Source organism: Gavia stellata, chromosome 5 (assembly GCF_030936135.1).
Source record: "Gavia stellata isolate bGavSte3 chromosome 5, bGavSte3.hap2, whole genome shotgun sequence".
Lineage (NCBI taxonomy): Eukaryota > Metazoa > Chordata > Aves > Gaviiformes > Gaviidae > Gavia > Gavia stellata.
In genome coordinates, this window is record NC_082598.1 from 7,547,408 (window position 1) to 7,567,437 (window position 20,030).

Below are 20,030 nucleotides of genomic sequence, written 5' to 3' on the forward strand. Positions count from 1 at the left end.
CAGACACACTAATTCTAAAACAGAAAACTGTTCCAAAACAGAAATAAAATGAGATTGTGACTGGGACAAATAGCCTCTTCATCCTTAGAAAAGGAGAGACACTTTCCTGACTAAAGGATTAATTTATATAAAAAAAAGAAATCTTTGGAGTTCAGGTGCCATTTTATGTGCCAAAGTAAAAAAAAAAATATATATATACACCCATTCAACCACCCCAAAATCCCAAGCACCTAGACCGATTACTACACAGAGTATGGGGCCTGCACAGTCAAAGAGACCCTTTAGAGCCCACCTGATACTGGATTAGGCACAACTAGGAAAATGGATCTAGCCCTAGAAGACCACCTTCTGCAAGGAAGAAAATTCAGGGAATTCATTCAGTTATTAGTCACAGTTATTGAAAATGCCTGTACCAGCTCTTTGAGGCTGGAGAACTCATCGTGGACAATGGCAAACAGAGATGGATACAGATCCTGTGAAGGAAACATAGGAGTTAGTACCTTCCTGTGAGTCTCTTCCTCCCAGCGCTCCTCAGGAAGAGCTGGTAAAATGTGGAGGCTTAATTATTTCAGTTCGTGTGAGTTTGATACTCCAGAGAAATACTGGAGTGGCTTGTAATTCCGAAAACTGGAAGTTGTTCAGCCAAAACCTTAGTTAGTTGAAGCCAAGGAATCCACTTCTGTATACAGCAGCTGGATATGTAAAGAAAAGGAGATATAACTAATCAACTGGCCGGAAAACTTCATCAGTCCCCACATCCCTCCGATCCCATGCCACTGCATTGACCTGTAGATCATTGCTAAGGAAAGAGGGGATTGTCTGTTTTTAATAACTCTGCTGAGACCACTGCAGTACAACTATGTAATGCGAACACCTGGTAACTGAGGCCAGAATGGAGGCCAATCATCTCATCTTGAATGGGCCACCAGCCCAAATACCATTTGCATTTATTATCAGGCTGGACTGGACTTTAGCTGGGCTTGGAAAAGAGAATTGTATCTTTCAACAAGTCCCTTGAGCCATCCTGTTTAAGGAAGAAACAGCACTGAGACATCACAGTAAGGTAATGGAAAAATGTAAAGCCTTCTTTCTTGAAGTACATGTCTAATGTTTAGAGCTATCTTTCTTTGGTGGTAACATTGTGCAGGCCTGCAGAAAACAAAAGCTATGTGCAGGTGCTCAGAAACATCCCAGGAGCAGCCACAGATGAATTCAAACTACGATCCTCCAGTCATCTTTGAGGCAGAGCAGTGACAACCTGCATCTTCAGAGACTCACATTGACACGTCCTCAAAGAGGATCAGCAGCAGACTTGGAATTGCTTAGGAGTCCTAATGTTTATGGCTAAGCCTTTTAGAACTGAATAGGAATAAAAAAGAAAATATTCCATAGCAAAAAGTGAAAGCCTTTCTACAGGAAGCCTAAAAATTCCGCACTGAGGATGTAATTCTGTACTAAACTCCCCTGAAGGATTTATCCACTGATTCAAATGTAACCAGTTTGCACTGCTTGGGTTAGTAAATAATGTTCTGCTGCAACACCAGTGCTTGTGTCTGACTTCTGCAAAATTACTGCTTATTTCTTTCCTTTTGGTCCAAGAGCAGTTCTGATGGTGGTCAGTAAAGGAAAGGGATGCTTGAGAAACAGAAGTAAGAGGGTGGCTTTGTAGTGAAGATTCATTTAAACAATTTGGTATCTATTACAAGCTGAAGTGTCAGACAGTGTCTGCATGCAAATGTAGGGAGGTAGTGAAAGGGAACCTCACACAGTGAGAGGGTCCTTTTTCTTCATTAGCATTTACAAAGTAAGTAAGTGACATAAATATGGGATCTGATGACTGGAAACACACTGGACATGCCCTGCATGTCACAAGGCTCTCAGGCCTCTCTGCTAGCACCATGTGCTACTATCATATTCAGGTGCTCTCTTCATCCAGTTGACTTTAAGGATTTATTACCATTGTGGAAAGGGTCTGTAATCTCACATCGGTAGGACATGGCTGTCTGCTGCTGCACACAAGGAAAACCTTTGTCCTTCAATTACTTGTCCCTTGAGCAGAAGAGCTGCACTTAGGGGAAGGTAATAAGGATATTCTTAGACGCCCTAAATTCTTTGCCACGTTGTCTATGGCTGGAAAGCAAGGAAAACAGAAAGACGGTGCGACTCAGAAAATGACAGTGCATGCCCCAAGCCTGTCAGTGTTTCAAAGGCATTTGGACTATGCCCTTAACAACATGCTTTAACTTTTGGTCAGCCCTGAAGTGGTCAGGCAGTTGGACTAGATGATCGTTGTAGGTCCCTTGCAACTGAAATATTGTATTGTATTCTATTCTATTCTGTTCTGTTCTGTTCTGTTCTGTTGTATTCTATTCTATGATAAGGGATAGAGGGCGTATTCCAAGAAGAGAGGTCAGTTGTCTTTGCCTTCAGATCATGTCAGGAAAACAAACCACAAAGTACTCACAGAGCCCAACAGTAGCACTTACCTATATAAAATCACTTCTGCCATGCTCCATGACCACTGTGTGTGCGAGTGTACCCAGAGAACGGATGGGAGCAAGGGAGGAAGGCAGCGGATGGCCTTGCACCAAGGCAGGTGCTTTTGAGCATCTTCCAGATGGCACTGGTGCAGTATGTTTTATCTGTCTCATGAAGAAAGTGGATCTCTCATTCAAGTCATTCAGACAAGGTTTCTTTTCACTCTCCTGGAAGTGTTTGACTTTACCCGGCGGTTTTCTTACTGTTACCAATGAAATAAAGATTTTTATCAGTTACAGTGGAATAGCCAGAACTTTTTTATTGTCACTTCTGTTGAAACAGGAGGCCAGTGATGACTGGAAGAGCTGGCAGCCTGTGCCAGCTGACGTGAAAAATAATTTGCCCCGTCATTCAGATAAGGACAAAGGAGCAGGTCCAGCTCTGGGGAAAGAGTGCGGCTTAAATGAGGGTCTGCAATTTGGCAAGAGCCAAGGCAGCAGAGGGGTATGGGTGGGGAGATAATGTCTGAAGTGGGGATTGTGGAAATAGCATCTAAAAGATGAAACAGAGATGGCAGGTAGCTAAACAAACATTTACAAGATTTTGTGCAGAAAGGAAGGAAGAAACAGAAAATCCACACTACAAGACCAAGTGTGCAAAATCTTCTCACCACTCTCTTCTAGCCCTATTATTGCACAGAAAAAAAGGGTATATTTTGGGTACAGCTTTAAAACAGGCAATCATTTGCTTGAAATTACACAAAAAAGCTGGTTTTAATTTCTCTGCTGAAGTACTTTCTTTTGCTTGATGTCAGTAAGTGGCCAGAACAAGATGGCTCAGAAGAACAGTAGGAAGCTTTGTAACGTATGATTGCAGAAAGGAGTTAGCAGGGACAGTAATCTGAATGTCTTTAGTGACAGACCTAATATTAATGCCTTTTAGCCTAGCAGTGGAATCAGAATATACTGTCAGTAAGCATTACATGCCATACCATAATTACAGTATATTGTTCTTACAATACTTACATACAAGAAATATTGTTATAATGAAGCAGCCCCTGCCTTGGCCTCCTCATGCACAAATGCATGAGACAATACACTTCCCACGAGTCTTTCAACATGCCAGACAAATGTTTTTTCCAGAGAAAAGACAAAAAAGGAAATTCGATGAAGGCTGGGGCGGGGGAGACGAGAGGAAGGAGAGGGAATGGGGAGTGATAAAATGGTCAGTACAGAAAAGCACTGGCTGTACAGAGGGATTAGCAGGGCTGTGGCACCCCCTTTTTTGCAGCACATGGTAGTGTTTGGACACAAGAACCTGCACAGGGACCTCCTCCTGCATCTCCCACCCTGCAGACACCATCACTGCTGCGATGGACCATGACAGCAGCAGATGAACAAGATATTACTGATATTACTGCCCTTAAAGAATGGGTTCAAACTAAACTGCTAAAAAGCATTTTTCATTTCTATTTTTAATTTTTAAATCTCAAAATATCCCTTGAAGGCAGTTCCTCAGCAGGAGCTGAAGGAAAATAGGCTGGTTATGGTTTAACGGACTAGTCCCAGAGAGCCTTTCATAAAATAGTCACAATATTATAAACGAGAAATGTTGTAAGAATAGCTAAAATGGGATTTTACATGAAGTATGGTGCCTTTTATTTGCATATGACCTCAATGATTATGTGCAAGATTTGGCCCTCCTCACAGTAAGTGCCACATTCTGGTTAGAGAAATACGATGCCTTTGTTTTGGCAGAAAATAAATCTCTTAAGGTAATCAAAAATTCATGTAACATGTTCTAAAAATATCCCCTCCAAAATTGCCTGTGCCAGACAAAACAGGAGAAAATATTTGCCTTTGACAGGGATATTGATCTACAGAATGTTTCTTTTCTTCTTCCTCCTTTGCCCTCTTGATTTTCTTCCAAGCTTCCCTCTTCTGGTGCTTTCAGCGGAGCAAGGGCTTCTCTTGGGAAGGAACATCTTGAAACACAACTTTGCCAGCTATCCCTTGATTTTTATTTACACTGAGGCCCTTTGCAGTGTTCTGGCAATTTAGAGAGGGATTACATCCATTTTTAGCTCTTTAGACTTCCCCCAGCATGTACAAGGACCTTTGTATGAATAAGGACTTAATATGCACATTATTGCAAAGTTGCTTTGGATGCCTTCTCCCCTGCATGGAAATAAATGGAAGTGAACCTGGAAAAAATGTTTCACTTCCTATGAAAGTCAATCCACCTAGAAAGAAATCCTCATAAAGAGGAACACTGCTCCAGGCAGGGATTTCTCTGAATAAAGTAAGTGTCTAGGTGCTCAGGAGGTGGATTTCCTATTCATTGGTGTACACTAGTGGCTTTAAAATGCTACAGTGACGCAAAGCACCTATGCTAGCTTAAAAATAAAAGGTTTAGGATCACTGGAACAGCAGTGCAAAGCAGCTGGGCTAGACCAGTGTATCTGGCACTTACTATACTGGTTGTGGAAGCTAATTTAGACCAGCTGTGACTTCCTTACATTGGTCACTGCTCACCTCTCACATCCTTTTAAGTTAGGGTGAGGAGAAATTGCACCACTATACCCCTCCAAGATCAAAATTTTGTTTAATGCCCATTTTTCTTCAAAGGCCCAGCAGCGTCAAAGAAAATTCTGCAGGTCTCTGACTGATATGATTACAAAACAGGGGTTTTATTTGGGTGGAGTGAGGTTGTTTCTTGTTTAGCAGAAAACAGGAAGTCACTGGGGGGATGGCGTTTCCAAACAACAAATATCCCACCTGCCTCTTTGACCTGGCACCTTGTGACACCAGAAGAGTGACGGATTAAAGCTTTTATCCAGTTGACTGCTGTTTCTGATCTCATTTTTCCACCAAGGGCTCTATTTCCCCATTAGCAAATGTTTTTATTTCGGGTAGACTACAATGCTTTGTTAGTGTTTGTTTGGCAAGCCATGGTTATGCCTGGTCAAAAGAAGGTGGAGACCCAACCCCTCCTTTATGTGACTGTCTTTTAACAGCTCTGAAATGCTACTGATGGGCAGCTGTCCCTTCTGCTCCCAGGCTGTACTTCAGGCAGACCATTACTGAGATAAACCAATATAACCGCCTATTAAGCAAAAGTTGACATATGGCTTTTGAGGGACAAAATCAGACAGGAAAGAGTTTAAATATTGAATTTACTTGCATAGACTTATAATTTCTCTGTAAGGAGGAACAACACAGAGGCTTACTCTGAACTCAGTCAATCATTTCAAAATGCAGTCAATAAAACCAGTGTATAATAGCTGCTGGTAACCACAACCATGTGTCAAATGAACCATCATATTTTCTAGGAAAGAGGATGTAAGAAAGTCTGGTTATTGGACCATTCTTTTTCCTGGAATACTATACGTCTAAAAAAAGCAGCTTAACAAAACACCACAAAGACCAAGGAACATTTGCTATCAAAGACCAAAAGGAGCATAGCATTCCTAAACTGAGGGGCCTTCAGAGGCCTGAAGGAGCACTCAAAATTATATTTTAACTTCTCTTTTTCTCCTTTCTGGTCTATTTTTTATTTGTAGTTATTTGTAGCTATTTGCAGAACTAAATCCTTCTTTCTCCTAACTCCCAATTCATACTTTCACATGGAATAGTCTTAACATTTGTTCAAGACTCATGACATGAACTGGCATTCAGAAATCTCGAAATATATATTCATATCTTTGGACACACATGTAAGTATGTGGAGGGTAGCCAGCTACTCTGCTAGCAGTTTCAGGCTCAGGATTTCAGCCTTAATATTCAAAGAAGTTCGTCAGGTCTTCAAATTTTGTGACAGGGCTTACTATTTCCAGTGACCTTTGAGAAATGCTGCTATGTTCCTGGCCCTTCTTCCCCTGCAGCCCTCAGAGATGACAGGTCAGCTCCCTAATTGCTAGTACTTTCATATTTTTTTGAGCCAAATAGTAAGGGAATCGTATCTCACTTATAACCTCTTATGACCCTTTGGACAGTTCTTTGTGGTTTTTATCCAGTGCATAACTTCCCAGAAAAGTCAATGAAAAGATGAGCGGGTCATGTGCACCCTGTAACCTGTCACCTTCTCAATGCAAGACCAAGCCTGGGATCCAAGATCAGGGCTATGCACAGCCCTGTGCGGTGCCAGTTAGTTGGAGTCGCGTAATTCAGAGCTGTATCTCTGCTAGAGTTACGCTTTTGGCTTTTGATAAACAAAGCGAACACTTCCATCTCCTTCTTGAAATCTGGAAGCAGCCTGAGCTGATGACTACACATCAGCATAATTCTTGCCATGAGCATTTAGTGGGCTGTTGGACACCATGGCAGCATCAGCTGCCAAACAGCTTTGAAATGTAGGCTCAAGACCCAGCTGATTGCACCTAGACCTGAGATTACTGAACCATCTGAATCTGGTTGAGTACCCACTTTTTTCTCATCAGAGAGAAAATACTGCAAATTCCTCCTGTGATGGAAATGGGAAGCCATCACGGCTGCTCATGAAAATCAGTCATGGGAAAAGAGCTGGGAATTCATGAGTAACAAGAGTGATTATATATTGTCACATTTAAATGTGTTCCTGTCTCGGGGAAAACACCCTGCATGCCATCGTTTTGTGCAACACATATCCAGTAAGCCAGTTAAATTGCTTTGAGGGAGTGAAAGGAAATAATATCCCTCCTGAGGACAGCATGAGGTCTTTCCTGAAGACACTATAGTTATTCTTTATACTGTGTGTCCAAATCAAATAATTTGGAACTTCCATTGCAAAAGCAGGGAGGAATCAGATGCAAGAATCACTCACTGCATGGAAATAAGAGGTTTTGCATAGCTTGGTTGAGTTCCTTCCTCCACCACCTTCTCCTGCCAGATCCTCCTGAAAAGAGCTAAAACAATAATCTCATGAGATTATCTGTTACTGACGGTCCATTACACTAATTTGAATGGGATTCTTGCTTTCGGTTGGAGATGGTTTTGCCATTCATGAATGAGTTCATATTTGTTATAAAAACACAGCGCTGTGGGAATGTATCATTTCAGTAACAATCTACCTTTCACCGACACTATTGGTCCCTTTCATGTTATAGTTAGAATCACTCTGATTTTATTTTAAAAGATAGGAAAGTTTCACAGAGTACTTAGAAGCTCCCTCGTGCTGAGCTGCTCTCGACTTCTTGCTTAGAAGATGGGTCAAACAGTATGATGGGACAGAATGACATCTGACAGACTGATCTTCATGTCTCCAGGACCAGTGTTAATAAATCAGTGGAACAGACTCTCATTAGACATTTTCTTAGTTTCTACTTTTTTTTACTGGCACAATATTTTTCTAGAAGTTTGCAGAAACACAGCTGTGTTCAAAACTCTTCTTTCAGAGATTTTCCAGTTCGTAAGTAGTTTATAATCTGTAATTGTAAAATAGTTCTTTTCTTCCCCTGGAGATACCAGTATTTTGTAGTAGAATTTTGCATGTCTGTGTAAAATCTTGTACATATATGCACAGAAGCATATACTGTTGCATGATTTGCCTTTGAATGGAAATTTCCCATAAATATAAATTAAACTATTCCCCACAAGCGAATACAGTACAAACACAATTACATCAATGTGTTTCTTACATATTTTGGCAAATTAGTAGGATCTGGTTATCAAATTTATGATGTTCTGCTCCCGTAATAAATAATCTGTGAACCCATTAAAACTGTGTTTCTCATATGTCATTAACTACGACAGACCCAGCACATGTGCAAGCATAATCTCCTTCCTAAAGCCAGATACTGTATATCAAACTTCAGGGTTTTCTTTGTGGCCTGTTTATAATATTCTTGGAACCGAGGGAATTAAAATGTTTGCTATGTATTTGAGACCTATAAAAGATTGGGTTCACTTCTCCAAGTGTCAAATAAGTTTTCCACTCAACAGATTAATCTGAGTTTTCATTCAGTACCTCCCGCCATCAGATGCAAGCTTTAACCTGCTAATTACCAGCAAAAAGCAACCCCACCAACTTCCTCAAAATTACATGTAGACAAAATATTTTCTATTATAACATATTCCAGCTTCAGCCTAAACTCACAAATGTCAGACCACTTTTATTCTCCTCTACCCTTATATCTGCCCATTTTACAGCCACTAGCAGGTAGTTTTATTTTCTTAGCATCCTGCAGCAATTAATCTCCAGACAATTTTATATCCTCTAGCTCCAGAATAACTCTGCCTCCCCCATAAAAAAGTAAAACGACCTTGACTGTGAAAAAAACAGGTTAAATGATTTGCTTATGGTTGCACTGGAGCTCTGCGGTTAAGGCACCTTGCAGGAGTGCCAGTGTAGCACTGAAAGCCACCCTTCCTTTGGGCAATAAATACTAACGCTTTTGCAAATACCCATGAATTCAAGCTGAGAACAGCGTTGCTCTTCCCGCCAGCAGCACCACCTCCCACTGCAAAGGAAGCAAATTGCAGTTTGAATAAAAGCTGGTAATTGTCATCACTCCGCGTTACTGAGCAGCAGCAAAAGTTGCACTCAGTCTTCCAAATATTAGTCTCTCCCTCTCTCCCACATTTGTTTTTGAATATTCATTTGTGAGAACATTTTTACCCTCTTCCGTTTCTGACAAAGCTCAGAGAAGAAGTGTCAGTGATGTTACAGCCATCTAGCATACTGTTTACTAAATAATTCTTTGTTACATCCTCCCGACTGTTTTCTTTGGAGGGAAACAAACATTCTTACAAACACAACAGATGACATATGAAATTATAAAAGTGCCTATTGGGTAAATGAAAGATCTCCTTTATTCTCAGAAACATGCAGCTTTACAAGTCTAATGTGGAGTGCTGTACTCTGCCAGATACATTTGGAAAGCATCCCAACTATCACTTTGAAACTCTGCCTATTTAAAAGTTTTGGCAACTTTAATCACAGGCACAAAAGCTTCAGCAAAATTGCTGGTTTAATGAGGCCGGCTCTGCCAGGAAGCGACAAAGCAACCAGTGCCATCTGTTTGCATCTACTCACATTTAATTGGTTAATGTGAGCCAAACTTACAGGCATCAGTATTGTTTTACTGGTATCATTATTTGGGCTAAAAATAAGCCATGGGTCTTATTCATTGCTCAAGTAACTGAAATCAGCACTGTTACACCAGATATAAGTTTGACCCAATACTTTTTTGGCCAGAAAAAACCTGAGGAAATGTTCAGCTCCATATGCAAGTGAACCTTGGCTGAGCAGACAAATGCTTTTTTTCAGATATGTATTATAAGCTGAGAACTAACTACACTTGTGGGTCGCAGTGACTGTATCCTGAATCTCTGTGGAGTTAAAATATGTGGAATAAAAACAAGTTAAAAAAGATGTTACTATGTTCCTGAACTACTATCAAGTTTCTATTCAATGATCCAACATGCAGTAGCTAAATAAATCCAACTGGCTTCTTTTCTATGCAAGTCCTAGGTCCCTCAAGTTTTTTTTTTCCATATATTTTCCACAGTTATAAAACCTTTGGACAATTGCAATGATGAAACATGAATATGGGCATTAGTGGCTCCCTTATTCTTCAGCGCAAAACTTAAAACCATGAATTGATTTGACACTCCAAAGAAAGACACTGCTGAGAAATGTCAACTTAGATTTCATGATGTCTCTGTCTACATGGTAAGAATGAAGTAACCAGGGTGGAGTGTGAACTGCAGGAACCTGGAGCAATTCTTGGGCTCTGATTTTGAGTATGAGCTCTAGTTACATCTCAGCTCCCATATAGGGAGTACCCTCGGTATGAATCTCCACTCCCCACCTCCTTATTCCACCCTCCCCCAGTTTGCCTTCATTTTCTAGCCTCTGGGACACTGGCACACAGATTGAAAGGAAACCAAAGCAAGATCCACCAAGATCCCTGCTCTGCTCAGCACCAGGACTGTGAAGGTGCCTTAAAGCACACTTGTCCTGCAGTCTAAGGTAGTTTAAAATGCTTCAAAACTTCTTGAAGAACATGCAATGCAAAAGTGAAGGTTTTCAGATAGGGATGATATGAGCTTGCAAGGAACAGAGAGCATTATCTTCCTTGGTTGGCAACAGACATCCTTCCCGCTGGAATATTTAAGCCTAGAAAGAGGAATTACTTATTTCATTTTCGATGGTATGAGACTGTACACACACAAAAGGACATGGGCAGACAATGTCTACGTGTTGTTTAACAAGTGCTAACACAAAATAGAGATAATCAAAGCAAAGGAAGAGAAACTGTAAGCTTTTTAACACATGCAGAATCTGGAATAGGACATTTCTGGTGGATGGAGAAGGAAATTTTCCTGGTTTCCTTCTTGCTTCCCACACATAAGAATAAATGTCTGTGAAATCACTATTCTCCAGCACTTTTAAACACAGTTTACTACAAGAAAGATGTTAGTTTCATTGGCTGACTATAGACATTCTCCTGCAATAGGGATAATTCTTCCCAGTTCCTTGGGCCTTTCATGACTTTATTTCTTACTTGTTCAAAAAACTGCTTAAGATCACCTATATCCTCTGAGTTAATGGTACAATTTTTTTTGTTGTTTTGGGCAGCTTCTGTTATGATCTCTGAGACTAGACTGGATTTAGGGATTTCAGTTTGGTCTTTAGTGGCTCATACATATCACAAATCTAATACATATTGCAGGGCACAGACTGAAACGAAACATGTAACTGAGGATGGCGTTTCTGTAAAAGCTCAGAGTGCCATAGTACATTGGCAGGCTAATCTGTCATGGCTAAAAATTATTATATTCCTAAGTCTATACCACACAAACCGAATCCTCTGATCTAAATGAAATTACTCTGGTTTCATGGCAGTGCTACTTAGATTGCATTATAGTCCATTATCCATGGCCTTGTTCTGGCTATAAGTGATGACAGATTCTGGTGCCTTGTATAGCTATAGTGCCCATTTACTTCCAATGCTAGAACAATAGGCATAAACAAGTCTGTTTTGTAGAGATTTGGTACAGCTTGATTCACATATCTACCTCAGCCTCCTCTCCGGCAAGTACTATACTCTGCTTTTTGATCGAACTTTTTGAATATATCAGTCTTCTCTTTTTTCAACACTGCTCCTTTTATCTTGCGTCCCTGATTCTTAATCATTAAGATTTCACTAAGCTGTGACATGAGCAAACTTTTCCAGCATTTTCTGCCCCCTTAAATGCCAAAGTTCACAGAGGTTTATAGATTTTAAATTATCATGTTTACTTCACATTTATTTAAGATATTAGTATATCATGTTCTGACACTGCAGAATGTTCTAGGGTTTAATGTTGATTTCTCTCAAACACAATAAATCGCAGTTTTGCACCCAGATTATCTTAGGCATCACTGAGCTGGATGACCCCAAAGGCACTGCAGTGCTTCTGGAGAGAAGGATGGCGGCCACTGTGTCTGGTCCGGCTCCGACTTGTGGCCCTTACACCAGCTGCTGCGGAAAAAAAGGTGCAAATGAGCAGATTTAGGGTAACATCCAAAGAAAATTTCTTCCTAACCCACCAGGCCTGGGCATTAGGTTAAGCTCTGAAAAAGATGTGTAGCAAATTATTATGGAGAATGAGAAATGTTTTTTTTTTTAAATGTTTTAGTTCCATATTATTTTCTCAGTGCAAGAAAAGGTTTATGCTGACCCTGGGCAGCATGGTAGTGGGGTGGCAGCAGCAGGGGCAAGGGAACATCATGCAGTAGTTGCATTTAGAAAGGAAAGTACTGATTGATTACTAATAACAAACACATTTCTGTGCTTTGGATGCTATGCTGTTGTACAGGAATACACAAATAGTTCCCCTAAATACATTGACACAACCTGTGCTATGTAACATCCATAAATACAGACCTTAGCCTCCAAATACAAAAAAGGGAGAAAAACAACAGTGTACTTGATTTTAAAATCGGAATTTAACAACTGTTATAATGGCCTCTGATATTTATTTTCTGAAGCTAAACCCAGACCACCAGCTATATTTAGCAAGCACTGGAGCATGAGCCACTTCTCCAGCGCCGGTTCGTCCGCGTGGAGCTGGAACGACGCAGCAATGAATCAGTTAGATGCTGCAGACCACACTCCAGCTGTCTTACAATAAACTAAACTGCAGCAGCTCCAGAAGTTCACAGTAGCGGCACTAATTTTTACCAGCTGAGGACTTGAGCCTTTATCTCTTGTTTAGACTTCAGAACAGACCTCAGATTTCTGCAGCGTGAGTCTCCTCTAAACAAAGGGCTGATCTTTGGGTTTCCCCTTTTGCTCAGTCGGTCCGAGTGCCAGCAAGGGCAGAGGACCCTTTCCCAACAAGTGATGGGGTGTTTACACGATTTGCTCAACCCCAAAGAGCACAGTCTCCCTCACGCTGCAATAGCGTGCAGCTCTGGTGACAAAATGACATTTAATACCTGGAACAATGCTGCCGTGGATGCGGGAAATGGAGTACCTACCACATGGGTGCTACTGAAATGAAACTGGCCCCATGTGCCAACTTTGCAAAAAAGAACACTTTGTTTCTGCCTGGCTGTGGCACGCTTTTAACCCTGGCTAATTTAACATTAAAGCTACACTAGCTGTCTCAGATCCATATTGTTAAAGCCAGCTGGATATGCCAAAAACTACAAAGAGAGTGAGCTTTTTGCCCAAACAAATAATACTGACTGTCACTTTGCATCAGGACTTCGTCCTGTTAATGAGCTACAGGTGGGGCAATTTCCCTGATTGAATGCATTTTTCAGAGACCATTTCCATTCACTGTATTGCTTGCTGATAGCCATAAGGTATCTACTGTAATCCGGACTTCAGTCTTACTCAGCAGTTCATTATTTAGAGTGCCTTTAATTTTAACATCCACTCAAGCCTGTTACCTCTACCACAGCCACAAGGAAATGCTGTTCCCATTTATTGCAGGGTTTGCAAGCTGCATTCACGTTTGCACCAGACTCCAGATTCATATTTTGTGTTGTGTAAAGGGTTTTTGGGAGGTTTCTGCTGGTTTTACACTAGTTCCATTCTGCTGTACTGGATATTTGAAATTTCATGGGATTAAATTAACACCAATGAAAATGAGGTAAATTCCTTGGTTATTCCACTTCAGATCCTAATATCTCACTTTGTGCTGCACAGAAACAGGTCCATGGACTGGGTAAGTTTAACATCTGATTAGATATGAAAATTAGTCCAGAAATGCTATTTGTGTTAATAAAAAAATATATTTTTATTTTTCATGTATGTTGCTTTAATTTGATCCCACCATGTTTTCACGGACGTAGAAGCAACAAGAGAAAGCTTTTCTTTGCTTCTGAAAACAAACGGTTGAATTAATTTCACTATTTATGTTATATCCTTGGAAGGAAAATCCAGCACTACCGAATGAAAAGATGCTACCTCAGCCCCCTGGAAACCGGGCAAGTAGCTGTTCTTATAGTGATGCTGCTCAGGTGCAGCATGCTGGTTGAGTAGTTCTTTGGCCAAGCTTTCCTATGTGACATCCTGCCTTTCTTAGCTCCACTTGCTTTCTCAGGAAGAAAAAGATGGGAGAGGAGGCAGCCAGAATACGCGTTTTACTGTCCTCTGAGTAAGAATATACTATTTCAGGTAAAACATTTTGTGTTTATGATCTTCCTTTTTTTGGTTAAGTGGGAAAAAGAGGAAAAGCCCACATATTTGTCAATGAACATGAATTTTTAAAAAATCACCTATCTATCTTGGAAAATGCACTTCTTTTCACTGAAAACCAGTTCTGCTTCTGAAAAGCACATAAAGACCGGTGCTAACTACAGGCATGGGACCTGCACACCTAACTTCCTTAGGCTGTTTCGCAGATCAATACTGCAAATCATTTGCTGCTTGTTTTTAAACTAAGTACTAGACAAAAAGGGCTATTTTGGGTTAAATGAACAAGCACCTCTGAGTACAGGAACTAATAAAAGGCTGGCCTCCAGCAGATGGCTATCTCATGCTTTGTTTGTTTTTACCTGAATTAGGTTAGTGCTGCAGTACGATTTCACCCTTACTCGTCACTAGGAAGTCTACACAATGTACCATTAAGCTCAAGGAAAAGTTCAGACAGAGTTCACAGCTAATTAGACATCCCAGGCTCCTCGTGGCAAAGCAACCTTGGTGGTGGAGTGGATTCTTGTGTGTCTGATATGACTGAGCCAACAAGGCATGGATTTTTACTGTCCCCAGCCCATGGGGCTTCTCCAGTGCCTGAACACTATTGCATCCAGCTGGTGGCTGTCCCTCAATGGTGAATTAATAAGTGCTGTCTCTCCCCTCACAGTTTGCACATAATGTTTACTGGAAAACCACTGAGAACTCTGTTAAAAATATCAGGGTTATATGTCACATAAATATTTATGACAGAACAGCACAAGGAGGCGTAACTGGGACCCCATAAAGGGTATACGTAGCTACTACCATTTAGTGTAACTTTTTGTCTGACTTTTCTAAATAAATTGTAAAGTTAAAGTGAGTTGCAATTTTTCGTTCCTTTTTTTTTATATATTATTTTTAAGCTAAATAATCAGATATTAAAGATAAATTTAGTATTGCCAAAACAGTAATATCAGGTTTACAGAAAAGAATTCAAACATAATGCCTACTAATTGTGAAGCAAACATTTGTATTTGTTACCTTCCCAGTTATAACAACCTGATCGCCAGAAGTTTGGTTATTTATGAAATTATGTGGCAAAACACATGCATGTATCTTTTTTTAAACTGCCAAAACCCGGGATGTGGGTAAGAACTGTGAGAGAGTGGCCAGCGGTGTTTCACCCCTGCTTGACTTTCATAGAAATTTTTTCCCTCCCTTCATTAGAAAAGAGACTTGTTGCTCTATTTTAAAAGTAAAAGTTGGCAGCAAATAGTTATATTCCAGCCGCCTCTGCCCAAAAAGCTTCATAAAGAATAAAATTCCCTCTTGCTCAGATGGTCAGGCTCATGTATCACTTCTGCCCCACTTGGTTGTATTTTCAGCGTGTGAGTGGGAGACCACTGGCTCACGAGCTGTTTGCTGACACTCTTTGCTGGAGTAAATTCACTGCTGCGTGCCGGGCTCTTCGATGGCAAAATCTGGCCTGTGCCCACTGACTTGGCTTTAGCTGTGCTGTGTTAATATACTCTTTCAGGATCTGCCTATTACTGCTTAAAAGGAAAATGTTAAGAGGTTGTATTCCCTGAATAGCCACAATTTTCACTGTCTTGGGGTATAAAGAATGTGGATTAAACATTATGTAAAGTTCAGGAAAATATGTAGCTAGTACAGCAGTATCTCATTAAACGTGATCGATGCAGTAATATGACATTGCATATTGTGTATTCAAATAGGTCAATACCGTTGAATGGTAATTCAGGTAAAATAAAACACAGCATATCACAAGAAAGGTCTAAAGCATTCTACATAAACTTCCATGCTTTTTTTTTTATTCATGAGCCAATTAATTTTTTGGAAACAGGCTGCATTTATGAATTTTGGAAACTAAATGAAGCACGGCAGGGATTCCAGTTTATTGCCTAACAAAAACTATTACTCTTTTAACAGTTCTGACAGGCACAGCTGAGTCTTACAAGAGCTATTCCCTTCTCGCCAACCCTTTTTTTGTCCCCTCGCCACACTTTCTCGCCATGTTAAAAATCAATGTAGAAAATTTGCAATTAGCTCAACAGCATATTGTAGGGAGCTGATTTTCTGATTTATATCTTTCTCAACTGATTCTTAAGGAGCAGTGTAAGAATTAACCATTGCAAACAACAGGAAGGCTTCAGTGTGTGTGTACTTTATATACAGTGTATGTGTATTTGTGACATTTATTTTATAGCTTGTATCTTTAGTGGTAATATTTGCAGCTCCATCATCCATCTTACCAAGGTAAGAGTTTTAAGGGAATAGTAGTTTGAAACAAAGATCGCCCAAAAGAAAGAGGGCTTGAGTTGCGATGCATTAAAATGTTTGCATATATGAAAAATGCTTATGAAGTCACCCCTTGGTCTGAGTTACAGAGCCAGGATGCGTGGAGCAGATTTCACTGCCGAAGTGTTACAACGATTAATCATAGGCTGTAGGAAAATCACTCTTGAGTGTTACGGGAGGAGAAGCACAGGGGCACCACCACGCAAGGACTCCAAAAAGGTTTCCATATGCCAGCACAGAGACGACTTTCTGCCCCATCCACACATTCCTACAAAGGCGGCCAAAAGCTGCCAATTTCAGCCCACCAGTGAGACTCTGAACTCCTTATTCCTAAAACCCAAAAGGCTGCTGTCTCGTCCAGTGTGCAAAAAGGCTTCAGCAGTCCGACACCTTAGCATTATTGTTATTAGCTGGCTGTGATTCACGGTGTGAAGGAGAGGGACTGCAGCTGGGGTGTGGATTGCTAGTTTCCAGTTGGCATTGAACTGGAAATACACAGCAGCTTTCTTCTAGATCTGCAATCACGGCATCAATATTTACATGAGCAAGTGAAGATACAGATCCACCATGTCCACGTGCATCCATGGCAGGGTACCAGTTGTTCAGCCTACACATATGCACACCCACCCCTGCCTCATACATGTCCTGCAAAATGTGAATGGATGGGCTCTTTAACAAAGAAATTACTTTGGGGGCTCATGTAATTCTTTTAGGAGGACAATGTTGTACTACCCAGCATATTGTATATGGCATAGTTTGTGAGAACACCAGTTAGGTTAAAGGAAAAATCCTTACTATGTGTAAAAGCTGCTTGATACTTCATTTACACATTTTCCACAAGAACTATTGAAAACCCTGACAAAGTGATATATGAGCAAATAAAATGTGAGTTTACTGCATACAGACTCACACTTTGTGATACATTTCTACTCAAAACTCAGTGCCAATGGTTTCCGTTGCCATTTTTCTCAAAACCCACTGTGCCAACCAAATGCCATTGATATGTGACTTTCCACACAGATAGGTAGCATTGCAATTTTTCAAAATACTAGACTAAGGCTATTAGGCATATTGCTTTAAACTTGCACCAAAATCAGAGGATATGAAAGAAGCAGACAATTGGCAGAACTAGCCTTTCCACCACATATGTCAGTAAGACCTATAGCTTGGGAAAATGATGCCTTCTGGAATATAGCCCTAATGTATTTACCGTATGCTGTACTAGAAGCTTTTTACATTCACGCTAATAGTTTGCAAACTTGGTAATTTCACACACACAAACTAGAGTTCTCTTTTTATGTTTCAGCAATGATTTAATATATGGTACTGTAACATTACTAGGCTGTGTTACCTTTACCCACACACTCTATAGACTCTATTGGTAAGCTGTGAAATGCTGTCAGAAGTAACAGTAACTGCACTACGCTTGTGAAAAAGTGCAAGTCCTCTACCTTATGAAGGTTATTGGCCTTGCTCCTTATCCCTTTATTTATTCCTTAGTTAGAAAAGCTGCATAATTTGTAAAAGACCTGCTAGCCATTACCAGGAACTGCAGAGATTCTAACAGAGGGGGAATAAATACATAGAAAGCTGGAAATGTCCTTTTCAGAGCTTACGATAGAAAGAAATAAATAAGGCAATCCAAGTCTGCATATCTATGCCAAGAAGAATGGTATCAGAGCACAAAACAGCAGAAGTCTTGACCAGGGCATTCAACCAGCTCTTCTTCAGGTATTCCACAGTATTTCCTTGCTTTAAACACCTTCCAGGATCAATCCACCACTAATGTTGCATGGGCAAGAGCAGAAAGGAGAACATGCATGAACATCTGATTACACACAAGGAGAAAAGCTGAGCAAGACTGGAATGAGGTTGTTTACGTTGAAAACATTCCTTGATGCTCTTGGCTGCTTTTGTTCTTCCTCCCTTTACCCCTCCCTCTATCTTCCAGCTAGGCTTTCCTGCCCCTCCCCTGCACCGTCCCCAGTTTATAATGCTCCCATGTTACAGGCAACTGGTAGCATAACCGCTAACCCACAGAGAGCTGTCCCCCTCCGAGGCTGGGTCCTGTTTGCAAATATAGGTCAAAAACATAGTTGAGACTGGACTGGGTAATCCCAAATGGCCCATCTGTTCCTCACTCCGATCACACGAAGGCTTGCCTGTCGTCACCCGCTGTGACTCTGGAGCTCTGTCCTGCCTGTTTCAAATCAGTTCAGAGGAGCTGGAGATGGCTGAAATGCTTTTTTCACCGTATTCTGCACAGCCAAATGCATAAAGACACAGATGTACTTAAACCATCTCCAAAGTCAGCTTCTGTTTGGCTCAACACTGAGCTGGGCAAGGATGTCAAACATGGCTAAAATGTGTGCTCGGTTAAAGCAGGGGCCAGAAAAAGCCTTTAGGAATGTCTAGTAGGACTGATTTCCTCTTCTCTTTTGTGTTGTTTCCTCCAGATGCCTGGACACAGGGATAGACAGTCCTTGGTCTTGTTATGGAGGCTGCCCTGATAGGAAATACGTTGTATGCCTTTCTGTGAGAGGCCCTGTGTTGGTTAGGACAAAACGCTGCCTGCATGGGGTGATTTGCTACAGTGCCAGAATTAAAGTGGATTCTCTCAGCCTTGTTGATCTTCTGCAGAGGTTTTTTTGCATGTGGACCTTGGCAGCACAACTGGGGTAAGTGTGGTAAGTGCCTGGTTTCAGAGTATTGCAAGGTGGACCAGGATGTAGAACAGCCTCTTTTCAAGCTTTGGTGGCTTCTGAATAGCTCTACAGCAACAAGGTCAAGGGGACTGCTGTTTGCTGCAGGGAAGGCTGTGAGGGACCTTTCCCATGTCCTGCATAGAAAAGTAAAGCAACTCTTTTCATTTGCAGAACAGAAAGATTTTTCCTCTTTTGCTGGTGGTGAAGTGTGAATAACTTGATATCACAGCTTGTTCACTGACTCCTAACACTGAATGGCCTTTAACACGCACAGTCATGTCCCACCCCTTCTCGTCACCACACAAGTATCACCTTGGCCCAAGAAAGTTCTTTCCCTATCCCCTCCAGACAGCTGGCACCCTAGTCTGTGGTACTACTGTACTCTCATGAGTCCAGGACAAATGTTCAGTATCTTTTCAAGGGACAAAGTATCAGGGCTTTAGACATAACTGAGGGAAAAGCTGACCAGAGCTCATGGGGCACACCAGCCAAAGGATCCTTGGGGCAGTACATCACTAACTTTCTCCATGAAGACATTCAGCAAGCTGATCCTTTTGTTATGAAGGGCACTGGTGCATATTGGTGCAAATCAGGCAGTTTTCCCTGCAAAGTGTTGTAGCAGTCAGGGGTTCTAGTGATGCAGGCAATTTAGTGACTGCATAGTGCTAAAGCTTGCCGGAGCTGATGGGATACCTAGCAATCCTAAAGGTGCAGTATGAAAGAACCCCCAATGCTCACAGCATGGACACGAGCAGTGTCCTCCTGTCAGCACAGATGTTTCTATCTACACAGAAGAGATTTGTAGGAAGAGTCTGGCACAACAGCATCGGACCATCAGAAATAGCATGTGCTCCAGAGGCACACAAAGCTCATCTACAGATTGAAGTATCTTGGCACTTTTGACACAGAGACCACAGAAGGAGAGAATTATCAAA